General features: G+C 39.8%; 1 long non-coding RNA gene across 5 annotated transcripts in view; it reads left to right on the forward strand.

Annotated features, from left to right (window-relative positions):
• LOC109501772 overlaps positions 1 to 22053 on the forward strand; it is a 114231-nt gene that overhangs the window by 86116 nt on the left and 6062 nt on the right. For 3 of the 5 annotated variants that reach the window (XR_006601085.1, XR_006601083.1, XR_002160046.2), the window contains 2 exons: positions 5415 to 5820; positions 10991 to 11403. This is a non-coding gene — a long non-coding RNA (uncharacterized LOC109501772). Of the gene's footprint in view, positions 1 to 5414; positions 5821 to 10987; positions 11404 to 22053 lie in introns of those variants that run through there. The other 2 variants (XR_002160047.2, XR_006601084.1) reach the window with 2 other exon arrangements.

The following is a 22053-nucleotide window of genomic DNA, read 5'->3' on the forward strand; positions in this document are numbered from 1 at the left end:
GGGCATAAGAAAAGAATTGCTGTCCGGTGTGTCCCCTCTTTCCACCATCAAGGTTCAGAAATATTGTTGTCTTAAGGCCCCTCCCCCAGTTACATTATCCAAATTGGTTTTCATAACAACCCTATTCGTTGTATGTTCTCTTGATTTTACAATTGGGAAAACTGAGGCACAGTAGGCAGTGGAGGTTGGATTTGACCCCAAAACTGGCTGATTTTAAAAAACGTATGTTCTCAGGGTGCCTGAGTGGCTCAGTTGGTTAAGCATCTGACTTCAGCTCAGGTCATGATCTTGTGATTGGTGAGTTCATGCCCCACGTTGGGCTCTGTGATGACAGCTCAGAGCCTGGAGCCTGTCTCCCTCTCTCTCTGCCCCCCTCCCGCTCACATTCTGTCTCTCTCTCTCAAAAATAAATAAACATTAAAAAAAAAAATTAAAGGGGAACCTGGCTGGCTCAGTCAGTTAAGCCTCTGACTTCTGCTCAGGTCATGATCTCATGCTTTGAGGGTTCAAGCCCCACATCGGGCTCTGTGCTGACAGTTCAGAGCCTGGAGCCTGCTTCAGATTCTGTGTCTCCCTCTCTCTCTGCCCCTCCCCTACTCACGCTCTGTCTCTCTCCCTCAAAGATGAATACACATTAAAAATTTTTTTAATTTAAAAATTAAATAAAAAATAAAAATAAATTTAAAAAAAATGTTCTCTCCACCATACAGAGCACTGTATCTATATGATGCTACTAAAGATAGTATTTTTTTTAACTTGCCTCATTTTAAATCTTTTATGTACAATGCTAAGTAAGGCTTGAAGAGTTCAGAAGGAGAAAAACTAGATTTCAAAGAAAAGCTTACGCAATGATCAACTGCATAAGTAATGTGTTTGAGTTCTGTGTGAAGGAAAAAAGAAACTTGCCATAGTTCTAGTTAGAGTGTAAGTCTTTGGGCCAGGCACATTCCTACACAGCTTCCTTAACATGCTTTCTGCCTCCAGGTTCTCTTGTCCATCAACCTCCCATTCACTCACAGCCAGTGAGGATCTCTCTCAAAGGCATTCATCTCGTCCAAATTTGGTGATGACAATAGTAATAATAATACCTTCAACAGCCCTGTTCATCCAGTGGATATTTATTTAGGTGCTCATTGGAAGTGCTCATCTATCAGGATGCCTGGATTTGAATACTGAGCCCACCATTTCTTAGCTATGTGACCATCGGCAAGCTATTTAACCTCTTTGTGCCTCAATTCTTTGTTGTAAAGATAAAACAGAATTACATATGTAAAGTGTTAATAGCAGTGCCTGGCATATAGGTAGGAGCTCAATAAATGTTAGTTGTTACAGTTAGAATTTGCCAACCATAACAGTAGGTACTGGTGACACAAATAAAAAATAAATGTAGTGTGACCGCAACTCAAGTTAAATCATAACTGAGATGAATGTGCATCCTTAACTATGACTGCTACTTGGTTAAGCAAACGTTATGTGGGAGTAAAACTTTACCCAGCACTGTCTCTTGACCAGTGCCTCAAAATCAGAGGGATCCTATGGAAGCAATGCTGAAGTTATCTGCATATTTTTTCAATCTTGGCTCTAGGTGAAAATTAAGAGTCCATGATGTTGGGAGAGGGCAACTTCTGACAATATGTCAGACTGAGCTCATGTTGCAGGACTTCCTTAGTGCGACAAATCCTAGCTAAATTAAAACTAGAAAAAAACTAATACATAGTCTTTTAAATATATACACTTTCTCACATCAGCCATGTGCTTGGCTTTATGTTGAGTGCTAACGGTATGAAAAGAAATACCTCGGTGCTAGAAACAAAATAAGAAATTGAGGCAAAAGCATTAAGAGATAATGCTGTACTCATCCACAGGGTTACTGGTCTTATATATAGGTCACATGAGCTAGTGATTGAGATTTTTATAACCACATAAGGGCAAGAGACTTGGCTTTGGAGAGAGAGAGAGAGAGAGAGAGAGAGAGAGAGAGAGAGAGATAGAGATTGAGCTGTAACTAAGCCCCATGCATAAGGCTGGGAACTTTGGATGCTATTCTATAAAAAGGAACATAAAAAGAATCCACAAAAAGGAGATAAAACTTCATTCTCCATCTCATGGAAGTTTCTATATAACCGTGAGTGAGAAAACAAAGTCACCATAAGAAATAGAAAAATGTTAAGCTTGAAGCACGTGTAGTAGATGACCAGAATTCACATTATTATCGTAATTCAGAAAAACCCCAAATAGTAAATAGAGGCAAAATTTGTTTTGGAATTAGTGTGACCACAAGGATCTTAGCAGCTAAAAATTCAAAACCACTCTGCAAGGATACTTCCAGGACACATGGGTCTCCCACAGGGGGGAAAAAAAAAAAAAAAAAAAAATATATATATATATATATATATATATATATATATATATATATATATCTGAACATAAGTTCCCAATTAAATTATAAATTAAAAAACAAAGTTATCGCAGGGAAATCCAGCAGGTAATAAAAAGAAGAATTAATACACAACATGGAAAAAAAAAGAAAACAAGCTTAAAAAAAGATAATATGTAAAATAGAGACAAAATGATGAATCAGAAATCATTAAAAATAAGGAATATGAACAAAATAATATGCATATTTGAAAAAACAAATAAAACTTTGAAGAATAAAAGATATAGTCATTAACATTGAAAACAGCAAGCTGAATTTAAATAGAAGATTAGATACAGCTGCAAAGAGAATCAATAAACCAGAAGAGAAACCTCAGGAAATAAAGTAGATTATGTCATAGAGAAATAAAATTATAAGCCATTTTTAAATGAGGACATAAGAAGAAAGTTTAAGTGTACATGTAATAGAAATTTCAGAAAGAGTGAATATAAAGATTTCAGAGGGAAAGAATAGAAAGGATGAGAAGAAAGCAATATATAAAGAGATAATGGCTGAGAATTTTTCAAAGACGATTTGAAAGGCACACTGAGTCCTGAGAAGAGAAAATAAAAACCATCCTATACCTTTACATGCCATGGTAAAACTTCTGAACCTTAAAAGCAATGGGAGAGAAAAAAAAGATCCTATGACCCTACAAAAGAATTAGAATTAGATTGACTGCAGAGTTCCTATAAACAGCAAAAGAGACCAAAGAACTGTAAAATGTCTTCAAAGTTCTTAGTAAAATAACTGCCATCCTGAAATTCAGTGCCAGCTCTCATATTCAAGAGCAGTGGTGAAACACTACTTTGGTGAGCATTCTAGAATGATTAAGTCCAAGCCTTGGTCCCATGGAGCAGCAGATTAAAAGGATGCTGGGAATCCCTGTAAACCAATATTCGTGGACTTAGAATTCCCCAAAAGAAAACAGAAGCATCTTTTTCTTTCTAGAAAAAGAAGGGAAATCCATTAGGACTGATTTTAGGTTCTTAACCTACTCCAGCCTCTGAACACAAATCTCCAAGACAAGCTGGGTTCATATTACAGGCAGGTGATTGAACTGGCCTGAGAATTCCTGATGGAAAACACACATAGTTGTCTGCATTGGTCAGGAAAACTCTGAAATTGTCACAGTTTCCAAGAGCTTATTGGATACTGAATGAAATAGGTAAGTTTATGATTGTTATAAAAAGTGGGTGTGCTCTAAAGGTGGGTAGTGGGGTGCCATGGCCACTCAGAGAGAAGACGCCGACTCCTCATTGTCTGTAGTTCAGACTTAGCTTGACAGTCTGTCTTTCACCATAATGTCCTGTCATAACTTCTCCAAAATAATCTTTCACTACTCCCCAAGCTAACACTCCCCTCCAAATGATTGGACTCTTCACTAACCCTTGAAAACAAGTCCCATTTTAATTAAAGTCCCATGTTAAATAAATATGGGCTGTTTGCTGGTTGATTAGTTGACTGGTTGAGTAACAAAAGCAATTCAGATCTCCTTATGTCTTGACATTTCAGTTGTGCTAAACCGCTGTGGACAGATTATAAATCAGGTTGTACATAGGAAGAGAAATCTCTGTTATAAAGCCATGTGACCTAACCTCCAGGTTGCAACAACTTTTCGTTAAAGCATGTAGTATAGTACAGAAGTTTAGATGCCAGCTTTGGAGACCGATTTCCTGAGATCTAATTCTCATTCTACGATTAGCTGACCTTGGGTAAGATATTTAATTTCTTTGCGTCTTGATAGCAAACCATAGGAATAAAATTAAGGTGTTACTCATAAAGTACTTGCAAGAATTTAATGAAGCAATATATGTAAAATTAAAATGTGCCTGATAACTGGCACATACTTAATATAAGTTAGCATGCATTGCCTTATTTTTATTAATGCTTAAATGCAGAACAAGGAAGAAACATCTGCTATTTGATTTATGTATTATTGCAGGTAAGAGAAGGGCATCTAAATGAAGATTTGGAGAGGACCATGCAATCTTCCAATTTCCTATAATTCTACACCAATTGTCAAAATATAGAGTAACTACTGAGACTAGATACCAGGTCTTCAATCTACCATTCATTCTATCAACTCTATCACTGGTATAATACAGGTCTCCTGGCTTATAACCAGCACTTTCATCATTTCATTATTATTTTTACAACAACTCCACTGATAATACTTACCTGACAACCATTGCTATTATCACAACCATAACTAATGCCACTGTTGTGTTATCATTTCTTCCTCCCCACTAGAAATCATTTATGATGCACCAGCCTTGTGCCAAACACTCTAAAAAAAGTATTTTCTCAAAAAAAAAAAAAAGGATTGTCTCTAGTCATTATAACAACTCTGCAAGAATTATATTTCTCTCCCCATTTTACAGATGAGGAAATTGCTAAATAGCTTGTTCAACATTCACAGCCAGTGGGCAGAAGGGTCAGGATTCAAACCTAGATCCTGCTAGCTCTCAAGGCCATGCCTTTTCCACTTTGCCAACCTGCCTCTCTACCTAAAATGTACTGGAGCACAATAGAACAGATTTTTACCAGTTTTACAGCTGTTTCTCTCAGCCTGCAAAACAGATTGCTCCCAGTTGCTGAGCCTGATGATTGGTGCCAATTTGTCAAAATGCCAGTGGAGTTTTAATGATTTAGAAAAAAGCACAGGCTGATGGCTTTTTCTACACCCAGCAGATGCCTCTGTTCCAAGAACTCTAACAGCATCAAAGTGGAGCACACCCCCTGACTTGCAATGTTTCCTGCAAATGACAAGTCTGTGGACGTCATCTGGGGACCAAGGGCAAGGATGAGCTCTGTCAGGCTCATCTGCCGGGAAAAGGGGAGCAAAAAAAACAACCAAGATAAAACCACCATGGGGCTGGAAATCTGGCAGAGGATGGCCTGAAGATTAGTTTTAGATTAGATAAGTCCTGTCTTTCTCTTGGTATTTGGAAAGCCTTGAAACTTCAGCTTTCTTACTTTGGCTCTTCTGTTCCAGCTCTTGGCATAATTATTTTGATGAAGTGCATCCCAAGATGAGAGCCTCACTGAAGTCTATTTGACAAGAACGCAGAGCAGTAAAGGGGAGAAGAAAGCTGGGTGTGCAGCTCAGAAGCCACAGATAAATGGGGTCTATTCACAAGGCAGTGTGAAAAACGGGAGAGTGATGGTAGCCATTTTGCAAGGTGCGGGACTTATGGACTCATAAGTCTTTTAGAACTTGGCAATTGTGCTTCAAAATGATGGAGAAAAATGAGCAAGTGACTGCACACCAAATATAACCCACCTTTCTGAGAGCAGGAAGCAGGAGCCCACGCTCATGCCTCATGTGGCATTTCTGTGCACGATCCATCATCTGGGCTGGGGAATTCACAGGCCTTGGAAACCTCTGCAGAGCTTCAAAGGTAGGATGTGCTTTGAATTCTGAGTTATTACAACTCATTCAAATTCTCATTTTCCACAGGGTTGCTAAATCTTATCGGGAGCTGCTTTTCTAAGGTAGGTCCAGCATCTTAGCAGACAAAGGGGACAAGGAGGAATTCTGAGAGGCTCTAGGGAGAGAGAGCATAATGAGGGTGTAGGAGTGGTAAACTTCCAGGTAAAGGGAGTTGCCTACGGCAGGCTGTTAGAAGCCTACATGGTGGTGGTGGTGGTGATGATGGTGATGACGATGACAACGATGACAGTAATAGTCCCTCCTACTTGCAGAGCATTTACTCTATGCCAAGTCCATGCCAAGAGCCTTCATAGGCAACAGGTGTCATATGTCAACAGGTGTCATATGTTTTCTCCTCCTTCTGGCATCTTACGTACTTTGTTTTCAGTCCCCTACCTGTTTTTTATTTTAGGCTTCAGGATTGAAAAGTCTGGTTTGTGGGAGGGTCAGACCATGGAGAATACATGATCAGGTTTTCTGAGATAGAGGTATGGTTGCAGATGAAAACAGAGTTCTCAGACTAGGGTGGAGGGAGAGTTTCAGAAGGGACACAAAGCTTTGGTATTGATGAGGGTCTCTAAGAAAAGAGTCTTCTAGCTGGACACCCTGAGGGCTGGCTATCTTGGTTTTTTCACTAAGTGTTTGGCTGTCATAATGAAATACCAGTGGGGGACTTAAGCAACAGAAATTTATTTTCTCATGACTCTAGAGGCTAGAAGTCCAAGATGAGGTGTTGGTAGGGTTGGTTTCTTCTGAGGCCTCCCAGAAGAGAGGTTAGTTTCTTCTTGGCTTATAGATGGCTGTCTTCTTCCTGTGTCTTCTTCCTCTTGTGTGTGTCTGTGTCCTAATTTCCTCTTCTAGTAAGGATACCAGCATTTTGGATTAGTGTCTACCCTAATGACCTCATTTGAACTTAAGTTCCTCTTTAAAAACTCTATCTCCAAATACAGTCACATTCTAATATACTGGGGGTTAGTGCTTTTACATACGAACTTTGGGGCGGGCAATCATTCAGCCCATAACAATGGTCTCAGGGACAAGGAGCACAACAAAACCATAGGTAGTTTGGGGAAAGAGGGGAAAGTACAGAGGATTCACTAGATTCTCTTCCCAAATAGTATAGCAAAGCAATAAGACCCAATAGTAGAAATGGCTGTGTGTTGTATTTATGCAGGAAGGCATGAGTTCACCTCACAAAGTTTGTCAAATCCAGAGTGGCCAAGCGCTTTGTCCCGAAGAGCAGGTCAGACAAAGCACAGATAGGTGGAGGCTCTAAAAAACTCTGTCATCAGAAAAAAGGGAAAATGAAACAATAGCATTCTACCTAAGATACGAACAAGGACATCTCAGAGAATATCAGCATGTATAGATGTTGATAGCCAATCTTGCCATTTGTGTAACACTATATGCCAGGTTCTGTTATAGGTTATAGCTTCATTTGAATCAGATCATTTCATTCTATCATCAATCCTACAAAATAGCTATTATTATTACTCACACTTTACAGATGAGAAAATTGAGTCATAGAGAGAACTTGCCCTAGGTTACAGACAAGGAAGTTAAGAACCAGAATTCAAGCCATAGGCCAAGCTCTTGACCAGAACAAAGATTAATCACTACCCAACAATATATCCACACTGATTATAAAAATATCAAATGCTTGTATATATGTTGGCATACAACTGGTAGTCCAATACTCCTTAATGCTTTCTTGCTGCCCTGTCCACCAAGACCCCTCCCCTGGGACCCCAAGAACAGAATCCCTACATTAACAATTAATTCCAGGGTCTGCCAGGCTCCTGTTCCAGCTCTGCATGTCCCATTCAGACTGATGAGACCCAGTGCCATAGTGGTGTTTCTTTTTTATATATATATAATTTATTGTCAAATTGGCTAATATACAGTGTGTACAGTGTGCTCTTGGTTTTGGGGATAGATTCCCATGGTTCATCGCTTACATACAACACCGAGTGCTCATCCCAACAAGTTCCCCTCCTCAATGCCCAACACGCATTTTCCCCTCTCTCCCACCTCCCCTATCCACCTTCAGTTTGCTCTCTGTATTTAAGAGTCTCTTGTGGTTTGTCTCCCTCCCTCTCTGTAACTATTTTTTTCCCTTCCCTTCCCCCATGGTCTTATATTAAGTTTCTCAAGATCCACATATGAGTGAAAACATATGATATCTGTCCTTCTCTGACTTATTTCACTCAGCATAATGCCTTCCAGTTCCATCCACATTGCTGCAAATGGCATGATTTCATTCTTTCTCATTGCCAAGTAGTACTCCATTGTATATACAAACCACATAGTGGTTTTTAAATATCTTGAACATTAGTCCTGCCTTATACCCCTGTATCATATTGCCTCTTGTGGACCAGAATGTCCCCACCAATACTTTGGGAACATTACATCATTCAGGATCAGCTGTAGCCACAGCCCCCACAGCCAGTGGGTTCATCTAAAAAGTCTTGCTCATGCTACATGTCCAGCATGTGTCAGCAAAGAGTCTCTGCTCATCATAGTCACTCAGGGGCCCAGCTGATGAAGCTTCCACCCTAAGGTGTGCTTACACAGATACCAAGGGAGAACCAGACTGTGGCATATCAAATGCTGACTCTTAATTCTCCTACCAGGGAGTGACATATGTCATGTCCACATACATTTCAGTGGACAATGTGAATCACGGGGTCATGCCTATCTTCAAAGGGGCCAATCCTACATGTGTCTAAAAGAAAGAAAGTAGAAATGTTTGGCACAGAGCACTGGTGAGCAACCCACATGGCTAGCACTTAGTGACAACACATGGAAGCTGAGAATCCTACATGTTCTGAGATGATGCTCCCTTTTTTTTTCCCTATTTTTTAATGTTTATTTTTGAGAGAGAGAAAGAGAGAGACAGAGAGAACACAAGCAGGGGAGGGGCAGAGAGGGAGAGGCAGACACAGAATCTGAAGCAGGCTCCAGGCTCTGAGCTGTCAGCACAGAGCCCAACATGGGGCTCAAACCCACAAACCATGAGATCATGACTTGAGGTGAAGTCGGACACTTAACTCACCCTGAGACACCCAGGCACCCTCTGAGATGATGCTTCTGACATGGGGGACTTATAATAAAAAAATCAAGTTCTAATAACATTAAGTAATTGTATTTAAAAAATACCTGGGTTCCTCAAATGATATTTATATATACACCACTTAAATTATTTCATCAAATAATTATATAAAACACTTTAAGATGATATTTTATTCCTGTTTTATAGACAAGGACACTGAGCTACGGTAAGTAACTTGCGTGAGGACATTACCAAATACCACAGCTAAGATTTGAACCCTTGTCTGCCTGGCTCCAACACCTTTCCAGTTTTAAAACACATGCTGTCATTTATTCATTCATTTTACAGTTACCTACTGAGAGCCAACTATGTGTTAGGCACTATAATGAAGTTGAGAATTCAGCAAGGTCTCTCCTGCATGGAGCTTAAATTAGGATAAGGGAAGAAGACCCAGAATAAAAAGCAAGGAAACAACTATGTAAACAAGAAGATATTGAGTCATAATAATAATATGATGAAAAGACAATGGAGAGTTACATGATAAAGGGGCTACTTTAAGGAGGTGATATTTGAGCTCAGACACAAATGACAAGAAGGAGCCACTGATGTGAATGTTTGAAGGAAAAGGCATTTGGCCCAAAAAGAACAGTTAGTTCCAAGGCCTCAAGGTCAAGATAAGCTTGGAAATGAAAGGACCTCTTATGTAGTTACAGTCAGATGTCAGCTGAGGCTACAGTCCAATGAAGGATCCACTGGACTGGATGTGCAAGATGGTTCACTCAATATATATGGCTGGCAGCTGAACTGGGGCTTCACCTATGCCCTCTCCATATCACACATGGCCTCTCCGAGTAGCATGAACTTCTCACAGCGTGACAGTGGGGTTTCAAAAGGGAATGTCCCAGACCAAACATTCCAAGAGGCAGAAAACAGAAACTAGCTTGGAGTTAGCACAGAATCACATCCACAATATTCTAATAGTCAAAGCAATGACAAGGCCTGGCCCAACTCAAGAGGGTTAAACTGGGTTAAACAGTGTTCCCCCAAATTCAGGTACATGCAGAATCTCAGGAGTGTAACCGTATCTGGTAGGGTCTTTGCTGATGTGCTTAGAGGTAAGTTCAAATGAGGTCATACCAGATTGGGTGGGTCCTAAATCCAGTGACTGTGGGATGTGTCCTAAATCCAGTGACTGGCATCCATATTAGAGGAGAGACACAGAGACAGCGATGCAGAGATGGAAGCAATGCACTGGGAGCCAAGGAACAGCAAGGATTGCCAGCAGCCTCCAGAAGCTGGGAGAGGCAGGGAACATCCTCCCTGAGTTCTCTGAAGGAACCCACCCTACAGACACCCTGATTTAGGAATTCTGACCTCCAGAACTGTGAGAAAATAAACTTCTGTTGTTTTTAGACTTTCAATTTGTGGTAATTTGTTACAGCAGCCTTAGAAAACTAAGAAACAGGCAGAGAAATAACTCCTCCTTCTGAGGAATGTGACGGTCACATTGCAGAAGAGAAAAACAATGATGGCGGATATTATCAGGGCCATCCTGGGAAAAGTACCACCTGCTACTAGTGTTCATATCCCAAACAGGGTAATAGTCTCAGGAACTATCAGATTGGTTTCTTCTTCCTGTAATAATTTGTATGTTCTATGTTTATGTGAGTGAGTGAGTGTGTGTGTGTGTGTCTTTTTTTTTTTTCAACGTTTATTTATTTTTTTGCGACAGAGAGAGACAGAGTATGAACGGGGGAGGGGCAGAGAGAGAGGGAGACACAGAATTGGAAACAGGCTCCAGGCTCTGAGCCATCAGCCCAGAGCCTGACGTGGGGCTCGAACTCCCGGACCGCGAGATCGTGACCTGGCTGAAGTCGGACGCTTAACCGACTGCGCCACCCAGGCGCCCCATGTGTGTGTCTTGCTGTAGGGCTCCCAGTATCTTCCAGTATCTTCTTTGGAAAGTGCTAGGGTGTGAACAAACCAACAACAGTCTTTTCCCTGGGTTAGGGCTACAGCTTACACCTCAACCCGTGAGTGTCACTGTTCTTTTTGCTGGACTGAATTTCAAACTTTTTCTCAGCAGGATGTAAAGATTGAGCTACAGCTTTGACAATTTCTGAGCTCTTGCTGTGGCTGAGATCAAGGAATCATAGTTAATCACCAAGGGGTTGGTGGATGCTGCTGCCACATCTCCACACAAAGCACCAAGGCCAACCCAGCCCAAAGCTAGAAGACCACAGGACCTGGGCATATTGACAGCTACTCATGGGTCTGAAAAGAAGGAGTGTGTCCCAAGCACTGAAGAGGCTTCTGCAAGTCTCCTGTGCCTTCTGAACATGCCTCAGGAAGCTGTTCTCCAGCTGTTACCTAGGAATTTGAGATTTAAGGCTTGAAGCTTAAAGACCATGGAATCACTGGCATCTCATTGGGAACTGAGACAGTGGATATGGACACACTTTGAAAGATGTAACAAATAAAAGCAGAGATTATTACGGATGCTTAGTGTCAAATCCTTCTACCATATGCCTCCACTAACAGGAAACTCACTACCATATAAACATGTTACAGGCCCAGCCCTCAGTGGTGAGGAAGTTTGCTCTCTGTCCAGATAATTTGGTGGTAGGCAGAGGAGGTGGGGAGAAAGTCACCTGTGAGATAGCAAAGTTCCATTACTATGCATGGATGTAAGAATTAAACCTGCGTGACGAGAGGCCCAAGTTGAGAATCCAAAAATAAAATTAGCCCAAGATGATTGAAATCATAGGACAGGTTTCAAGCAGGATTAAATGTAAAACTACCCCGAGGGGTAGTCACAATAAAAGGTAATAATTTGCTCTTCCCATTCCCAAACAAAAAGGAAATGTAAAAAACATTCTGCCAAAGCTTGAGTTTACTAGGGAAAAAGATTACAAAATACATGAGCAAATGAATCTTCATGAAAACATGTGATAATAGGAAAATTATCTGCCCCCCCACTCCATTAAACTGGAACTAATATAGTAAATCTAAAAAAGGTGTAAGTGAGCCTGGGTGGCTCAGTTGGTTAGGCATCCAACTTTGGCTCAGGTCATGATATCATGGTTCAGGGGGTCAAGCCCCACATCTGGCTCTGTACCGACAGCTCGGAGCCTGGAACCTGCTTTGGATTCTGTGTGTGGGTCTCTCTCTGCCCCTCTCCTGCTCACGCTCTGTCTCTCAAAAACGAATAAACGTTAAAAAAATATTCTAAAAGCTGTAAGTATATTTGAAATGAATAAAGTAATGAATAAGTATATTTAAAATGAATAAATAAAAATACTGATAGATGGGGGACTGAAAAAAAGCTATTTAGTGTTTTTAAAAGTAACAGGTAAAACTTGAAGAAGTTAAAACCGAACTATTGAAATGAAAAAACCCAGTGGTTAGCTTAAAATTAAATCTGGGGCGCCTGGGTGGCGCAGTCGGTTAAGCGTCCGACTTCAGCCAGGTCACGATCTCGCGGTCCGTGAGTTCGAGCCCCGCGTCAGGCTCTGGGCTGATGGCTCAGAGCCTGGAGCCTGTTTCCGATTCTGTGTCTCCCTCTCTCTCTGCCCCTCCCCCGTTCATACTCTGTCTCTCTCTGTCCCAAAAATAAATAAACGTTGAAAAAAAAATTAAAAAATTAAATTAGATACAGCTAAAGACAGAACAAGTAAACTGGGAAAATTATCTAGAGTGCAACAAAAGGATATGGAGAAAAAATGTGAAATAAGAGTTAGACATTGAAGATAGAATGAGAGGGTCCAAAATATATCTTCAACCTATTTGTGGCTAACCAAAGAACTTCAAAACATAAGGCAAAAATTGACATAATTACAAAGAAAATACTGACAAATCCATAGTCACAAAAAAATGTTTTAAGACATCTCTCTTAGAAACTGATATATTGAAAGACCAAGTATGAGTAGTATTTAGAACATTTGAAAAATTTAATAAGCAACCTTGAGCTAATGGACAAATAGAGAAATCCACCACCACAGAGAATACATTTGTTTTCTGGCTCATGTAAAACCAGTGCAAAATCTGACCACAAAATAGCCCTTAAGTAAAATCTTGGAAAATACCAAAGAATAAACATTTTGTAGTGCCATAAAATTAGAAATCAATAACAAAAATACAGTCTGCTAAAGCCACACTTGGTAACTGAAAATACATATCTTCATAATTAATGGTTCAAAGACAAAATTATAATGGGAATTAGAAAATATTTAGAACTTTGTATGGAAACCAATTTGACAATAAATTATATTTAATATAAAAAAATAAAATATTTAGAACTGTGTAACAAAATCAGCATATTCAGAAGACTTTGTGACATTGCTAATATAGTACTTTGTGGGAAATTTATAACTACATTTGTATATTGAAAACCAAGGAATTCTGAAAATATTTAGCTAGCTGTTACGATAAAGGTAGAAACAACAGAATAATCACAAAAGGAAAAAGGATGGAATAAATAGTAAGAATGAGAGTACAAGTTAATGAAATGGGAAACAATAAGACCAACCAAATCAAAATTATCTTTAAAGACTAATAAATTATACAAAAGATTGATAAAAAAGACAAGAAAAAAATAACAAAAGATTAACAAAAAATTAACAAGACAAAAATTAATTCTAATAGAAATGAAAAACAGTGGACAGATCTGCATATATTTTAAACCATAAGAGAACACCATGCTGTACTGAACATTCTTGGTAGTTTATTCATATCAGAATTGGGGGGAAGGGGTATATACCTAGTAAAATTTCTGGGTTGAAGAATGTATATACCTTCTACTTAAATACATATTGCCACCTGGCTTTCTAAAAGGGGGTTGTAGTACTCACTTATTTATAGGCTTGCCAACATGTAGTATCAACAGGTTGTTATTTATTGTTTTGGGTTTTTTTTTTTTTTTTTTTTTTTTGCAGCTGGATAAGCATGAGATGGTTTATCAGTGGTTTCAATTTGCATTTTCCTGGCTATTAGTAAGTTGGCAATATTTCCATATATTCTTTTCTGTGAATTGCCCTTTCATATCTTTTGCACATTTTACTAGAATATTGTTTACATTTCTCTTTTAGATTTGTCGGAGCTCATTGTAAACTCTAGACACCAATCTTATGGCAATTAAATGCAAAGCAAATTTTTCCTGATATGGAAGAAAATATATTTGCAAGCCATATTGTGAACATATGTTTTCATTTCTAAAAAATAGATACCCAGGAGTGAAAAGGCTGTATCACAATTCAGAAATGCATTCAACATTATGAGAAATTGCCAAACCATTCTCCAAAATGGTAGTTCCATTTTACACTCCGCCAGCAACGTATGAGAGTTCCTATTGCTCCACATTCTCATCAACATTTGATTCTGTCTGTCCTTTCTTTTTTCAAGTTTACTTATTTTGAGAGAGAGAGCATGCACGTGTGAGAGAGTGGGGGAGGGGCAGAGAGAGGAAGAGAGAATCCCAAGCAGTCTCCACGCTGACAGCATGGAGCCCAACGTGGGGCTTGATGTGGGGCTTGAGCTGGGGCTGGATCCAACGAACCACAAGGTCATGACCTAAGCTGAAACCAAGAGTCAGATACCCAACAGACTGAGCCACCCAGGCGCCCCTGATTTTTGTCTGTCATTTTTACTTTAGTCATTATAGAGAGCGTCAAATATCTCTTGTGGTTTTAATTTAAATTTTCCTGAAGACTAGTTATTTGCATACTGCCATTCATAAATCATTAAAAAAAATTTTTATGTTTATTTTTGAGGAGGGGGGAGGGGCAGAGAGAGAGAAAGGGAGACGGAATCCAAAGCAGGCTCCAGGCTCTGAGCTGTCAGCACAGAGCCTGATGAGGGACTGGAACCCACGAACTGCAAGGTCATGACCTGAGCCGAAGTCAGATGCTTATACAACTGATCCATCTAAGCCCCCCTCATAAATCACTTTTTAAATGTCACTTCAAGTCTTTGCCCATTTTTATTGGGTGTTTGCCTTTTTATTATTGATTTGAAGGACTTCTTTACATTCTTATATTTTGGGTATGAATCCTTTGCCATTTTTTCTTTCCAAAAGAATATTCAGTTTGTACCGTTTGTTAAAAAGACCTCTCATCCTTGTTTGATTGACTTTGCCTTGGCCAGTAGTCAGTTGACCTTATATGAGTGAGTATATCTCTGGACTATTTTCTTCCAGTGATCTGCTTGTCTCTCCTGTCAATAATACTCTGTCTCAATCTTGTAAGTCTTGAAATCAGGTCATGTAAGCCCTCCAACTTTTTCCTTAGATTTCAACATTGTTTTCAAAATTCCTTGTATTTCCAAATAAATTTTAGAATGAGCTTTGTCAATGGGGTATTGATTGGTATTGCATTGAACTTATGAACCAATTTGAGGAGAATGGACATTCTTATATATTGGTCATAAAGCCATCTACTTTGATGAACTCTGTCTTGTCCATTGCGAGCCCTAGGTCTAGGTGACACTACTTATTTCCCTCTTCTGTGTTTGAACCTCCAGTTAAACTCAGTTTGTATTAGTACTATCTCTTCCTTTGATGCCTTTATTCTCCTCTAATTACCAACCCATAACTTATCCAAGTTCATGGCTTGTCTCCTTCTTCCTGGGTGAGTGCTGCTCAGATTATGTGCTCAAGGCATTCTCATTTCCAGCTTCCATGGGATGCCTTGTACTCCTGAGAATGGACACCAAGTCTCTGAATAGCTTAACGTGGCATACAAGCCCTCACATGGTCAAGCTCCTTCATACCTCTCTAGCCTTATCACTTAAATTACTATCTTGTGCTCTTCCTTCAGCCATAATAAGCCACTAGGAGTTCCTTGAACACACACTCTCATCTGGACCTTTGCATATCCCATTACTATCTCCTGAAGCATGTTTCCCTCCCCAGACACACCCATCCCCATCCTGTTAGCTTAGAAACCTTCCCTGATTCTTCAAGGCTGGTTTAGATGCCCTTCTCTGAGCTCTCATAACAACAGCCTGAAATTCATTATAACAGCCCTATTACGCTGTGCCCTTTGAAGGCAGGGACTGGGTCTTTCTCACTGTTGACTTTCCAACATCTATTTTTTTTAAATTTTTTTAAATGTTTATTTATTTGAGAGACAGAGAGAGTGTGAGCTGGGGAGAGGCAGAGAGAGAGGGAGACAGAGGATCTGAAGCAGCCTCCGTGCTGACAGCTGAGAGCCCGCTGCTGGGTTCGAACTCACAAACCCTGAGATCATGACTTGAGCTGAAGTTGGACACTTAACTCACTGAGCCATCCAGGCGCCCCTCCAACATTTACCACATTTCCTGGCACATAGCTCTCCATCAATATGTGTTAAATGTATGAATAAATGGAAGAATTAATAATAAGTAGACGCTGTCAGTATATCCATTATATACTCCTAGGGGGTGGGAACCCTGACTCACTAAAGACATCATGGCAGTTATGTACCTGTGGTAGAGACAGATGACTCATTCTGCTCCCAGCACTTGTTAAAAATATCCCTTATCCATATTCAATTTTTATGCACCGATCAGTCTTCTAATCTTAATGCACTTTCCAAGTAGATTTCTTAAACTAGGGCGGAAATGTATTTGCTGGTGGATACATTCTTAGCCTATTGGTAGATAGAGTGCACATTGTAAGTGAGTTTTTGTTTTTCTGTTTTTTAAAGCAATCTTATGTTATTTTGGTTGACATGGATACAATCTTAGAACTCCTGCTGGGAACTGAAAGAACTGTTTTTCTTTCCCTTTTTTTTTTTTTTTTTTCCATATATACGTTCCCCATGGAGGGCTGTTCTTGTGTTTTCCCCACAGGGCCTACCTAACATAGTGTAGAAACACCTTGATGGCATTCAATAAACATAAGTTGGATTTAACAATTAGCAAGGCTGGGGCGCCTGGGTGGCGCAGTCGGTTAAGCGTCCGACTTCAGCCAGGTCACGATCTCGCGGTCTGTGAGTTCGAGCCCCACGTCAGGCTCTGGGCTGATGGCTCAGAACCTGGAGCCTGTTTTGGATTCTGTGTCTCCCTCTCTCTCTGCCCCTCCCCCTTTCATGCTCTGTCTCTCTCTGTCCCAAAAAATAAATAAACGTTGAAAAAAAAAAATAAAAAAAAATAAAACAAAAAAACAATTAGCAAGGCTGAAAACTAAACTCTAGGGACATGTATTAGTTTGCTAGGGCTGTCCTAACAAAGTACCAGAAACTGGGCAGCATATCAACAAAAATATATTGTTTCCCATTTCTGGAGGCTAGAAGTCTGAGATATTGGCAGAGTTGGTTAGTTCTGAGGGCTGTGAGGAAGAATCTGTTTCATGCCTTTGTTTTAGCCTATGGTGGTTTGCTGGCAATCTTTGGCGTTCCTTGGCTTATAAAAGCATCACGCTGATCTCTCTGCCTCCACCTTCACACGGCGTTCTCCTGTGCATACCTCTGTGTCCAGATTACCCCTTTTTATAAGACACCAGTGGTATTGGATGAGGGGACTGGCCTATTCCAGTATGACCTCATCTAAACTTACCTAATTAAACCTGCAATGACCCTACTTCCAAATCACCACATTCCTAGGTATCAGAAGTTAGGGCTTCAAGATATGAATTTGGGAGTGGGGGTGGGACATACAATTCACCTCAACAAGACAATTAACCCTAGCCATTGAAAACCTCAGAAAGGCTTTATATCAAAATATAACCTTAAATAGACTTCACTTAGGTATAATATACATTTAAGTATACAGTTCAGTGAGTTTTGATAAATGTATAAATGTATGTAACTACTACCACTATCAAGAAGATATAAGACAATTACATCACCCCAGAAATTTCTCTTGGTCCTCTTTTTAGTCAATATCCCCCACCCCAAGTACTGCTCTGGCAACAACTGATTTCATTTCTGTCACCAATGATTAGTTTTGCCTATTCTAGAACTTCATATAAATGGAATATAATAGTGTGTAGTCTTTAAACAATTTTTTAATGTTTATTTTTGAGGGAGAGAGAGAGAGAAGGGAGGGGAGGAGGGGCAGAGAGAGAGAGAGTGAGAGAGAGTGAGAGAGAGAGAGGCAGAAACCGAAGCAGGGTCCAGGCTCTGAGCTGTTAGCACAGAGCCTGACATGGGGCTTGAACTCATGAGCCGTGAGATCAAACCTGAGCCAAAGTTGGACACTTAACCAACTGAGCCACCCAGGTGCCCCATAATAGTGTGTAGTCTTTAGTGTTGGCTTTTTTTCTCCCAGCATACTATCTGTAAGATTCATCTGTTTTAACATTTGTAATATCTGTGTTCATCAGCAGTTTGTTCCTTTTATATTGGTTTGTAACCCTCCCAGGGGCTTCCCTGGTGTAATCTGAAACTGGCCCCTGCATTCAGAGGGCAGGGAGAGACTGAAGAAAGAGGCAGGCCACTGACATTGACCAGAACTCCATCTCTCAGAGCTGTGGTCTCTCGTGACTTTCCTTAACCTCCCAAAGCTTTAGTTTACCTGTATCTAAAATATATAATTATGCTGTATTAGTTTCGTATTGCTACCAATTTTGTGACTTAAAACAACACAGATTTATTACTGTTGAAGGAGGTCATCAAGAGGATGTGACCCTTGGTTGACCTGCAACCCCAACAGAGTCTTCTCAGTCCTTCCCCTGTCCTTGGACTTTACATTCTGCCCACCTCCCCACAATAGGAGCCATTTTCAAAGACATAGTCTGGAGAGAGTAAGGTGTTATTGAGATCATCTGGACTGAATACATTACTGAGCCTAATTAAGGCCTGTATATAAACTTTTAAGATTCTGGCAGGTGGTTACATATATGACCCCTCTTGCAGCTGCCCAGGACAAGCCTTGTGTGTAAATTTCCTTGCTTATTAGAATAGCCACCTGTCAATCTAGAGTGGTCTGCCTCTATTTGGTCACCCCTTGCCCTCTGTATGGGGGCCAATTTTCAAACCAACAATTAATTTTCAGTTTTGGAGGTCAGAAGTCCAAAATGGATCTCACTGGACTAAAATCAGCAAAGTGGCCTTCCTTTCTGGAAGTTCTAGAAGTTACACCATTTTCTTACCTTGCCCAGTGTTTAGAGGCTGCCTGCATTTCTTGACTTGCAGCCTTTCCATCTTCAAAGCCAGTAATGGCCCAGCTAGCCTTTCTCACATCCTATCACTCTGAAACTCTCTCTTCTGCCTCCCTGTTTCACTTATAAGGATGCTTGTGTCTGTATTGGGTCCACTCAGATATTCCAGGGTAATCCCTTATCTCAAACTCAGCTGATTAGCAATCTTCATTCCTTCTGCAGTCTCAATCTCCCTTTGCCGTGTTACATAACATAATCACAGGTCCCAGGGATTGGGTTGTGGATGTCTTTAGGGGGCCATTCTGCCTATCACAAATATCTTGCCTCTTAACTAGGTTCTAAGGATTAAATAAGTTAACATGAGTTAGGGAGTTTGGCACAGTACCTAGCCTATGGTAAACTCTCTGATCTGTTGGTTCATCTCAAGAAAATTCTTGACTGACATCAACTAGTCTGGAACTATGTTTTATTCGTCTTTGTTTTCCTAGGGCTTTCCTATGATCTGCCATACTAGGGTCGGTACATTTTTTCCATGCGTAAGTGAAGAAACGAATGAACAAATAAATGAAAACTCCCTATTCTTGATAGTGACTTACAAATTCAACCCTCACTTCCTATTATATTTATGCACTTGAAATTCAATTAGAGAAAGTTTGGGTACCCCTAACATATAACATGGGTATCAAAGAATCCGCTATCATAGACTTAGAGTTGGAAAGGACAATAAAAGTAACTGGATCCCCCTCAACCTCGGTAGAGAAGTGCAAATCAAAACTATAATGAAGTATCATCCCATACCCATTATGATGGCTATTATCAAAGAAAAAAATAACAAGTGTTGATACGGTTGTAGGGAAATTGGAACACTTGTGCACTGCTGGTGGGAAGGTAAAATGGTAAAGCTGCCATGGAAATAACATAGAATTACCATATGATCCAGTAATTCCACTTCTGGGGATATACTCAAAAGAATTGAAAACAGGGCCTCAAAGAGATATTTATCCACCTATACTCACAGCAACATTGTTTACAATAGTCAAAAGGTAGAAGCAACCCAACTCTCCATTTGTGGGTGAGTGGATGTACAGAATGTGGTACATACATACCTTGGAATATCATTCAGCGTTAAAAAGGAGGGGAATTCTGACACACACACTACAACATTGATGAACCTTGAGGACAGTATGCTACATGAAATAAACCAGCCACAAAAAAGACAAATACTGTGTGATTCCATTTATATGAGGCCCCTAGAGTAGCCAGACTCCTAGAAATGAGAAGTAGAGTGGTGGTTGCCAGTGGCTGGGTGGGGGGAAATGGGGAGTTGTTTAATGAATATAGAGTTTCAGTTGTGCAAGATGAGAAAGTTCTGGAGATCTGTTGCATTGCTATGTGAGTATACATAACACTAATGCACTATACAGTTAAAATGGTTAAGATGCTAAACTTTATGTTATGTGTATTTTACTACAATTAAAAAAAATGTTTTTAAGTGATTGGATCCCTACTCCCACCAACATCAATTCTTTTCCAGTGTCTCTGATAGGTGAGTATTCTCTTACACTCTAAAATATCCAGCGACAAGAAATGCCAGAGTTACTAAATGCCATTATTGGATGATTCTACTTGATTAAAAAAAGTTTTCCTATTTGGAGCTGAAATTACCTGCCCTATAGGTTACTAGATACAGATTTGTCCACTGATGTAACAGAATAACTTGACTCCTTGTATAAAACACACTTTCAAGGATTTGAAAAAATTTAGATCTTCCCTAAAGTAAATACATAGGACATAGTGCCCAAACCATTTGGAGGAAGATAATTTGGGTACCCACCACCTGTAAACTCTGAGATTTTTAGCATCTCAAACACTCTGAACCTCAATTTTATTCATTCATTCATTCATTCATTCATTCATTCATTCAACCAGTCTTTATTAAGCTCTGTTTTTTTTTTTTTTTAACCAAGCACTGTCCAAGATACTAGGAATATAACGTTGAATGACACAGACATAATCACTATATTCATAAAGCAGGTAATCCAGTGAGGAGTGAAGATAATTAAGCAAGTGTTAACAAGAAATTGAGACAGGTGCCAGGAGGTGGAAATTACAGAATTAAATGTGAGCATGGAATGGAATCATAAAAACTTGTTTGGGGACTGGGGTAGACTTCCCCTGAGAAGTAACATTTAATGTAAGCCCTTAAGAATATATAACAGTTTGCCAGGTGAGTAGCACCTAGAACCTTAGGGGTTATCAGGAAGATTAAACTGGATAAAATAATTTAGAAAAATTTTATCCTTGTGCTCTCATTTACCCCTATGGATTCAAATCTTTTAGACTCTATTATCATTTATGGAGCTGCTGTATGCCAGGCTCTGTGCTAGCTTCCCATATCCTATCTAATTTATTTATGACAACCTCATGAAGACAACTCAGAGTGCTGTCATCTTTTTTTTTTTTAATTTTTTTTTAACGTTTATTTATTTTTGAGACAGAGAGAGACAGAGCATGAGCAGGGGAGGGTCAGAGAGAGAGGGAGACACAGAATCCGAAATGGGCTCCAGGCTCTGAGCTGTCAGCCCAGAGCCCGACGCGGGGCTCGAACTCACGGACCGTGAGATCATGACCTGAGCTGAAGTCGGCCGCTTAACCGACTGAGCCACCCAGGCGCCCCGCTGTCATCTTTTTTAAAAAGTGACAAGAACTATTCCATTTTGGATGAAATTATGCAGAGTGCAGTGGGAAAACACAAAGAGAATGAAATGCTTTTGCTAATAGTATATTGTGAAATGATAAGCCATTATTATTACCATTACTTTCTTACATATTTATGTCTGGACACAATGATTAGTGTAGCCTGTAGTTTCATTAATATTCTGATGCTGAATTGGTTTACTTGCATATGTGGTCCTACAAATATGTTCTCTTTTGTTCTTATAAGAATTCTGTCCATTTAGGTCTCCTTCCAGTCTGCACTTATGCAGCTGAATTTTGGAAATTAAATGGACACATTTCGTGTTACCCTACACATTTTTTACTTAATTGATTTGGATGCTTCATTCTAGTCT

The sequence above is a fragment of the Felis catus genome, chromosome B4 (genome assembly GCF_018350175.1).
Source record: "Felis catus isolate Fca126 chromosome B4, F.catus_Fca126_mat1.0, whole genome shotgun sequence".
Taxonomy (NCBI): Eukaryota; Metazoa; Chordata; class Mammalia; order Carnivora; family Felidae; genus Felis; species Felis catus.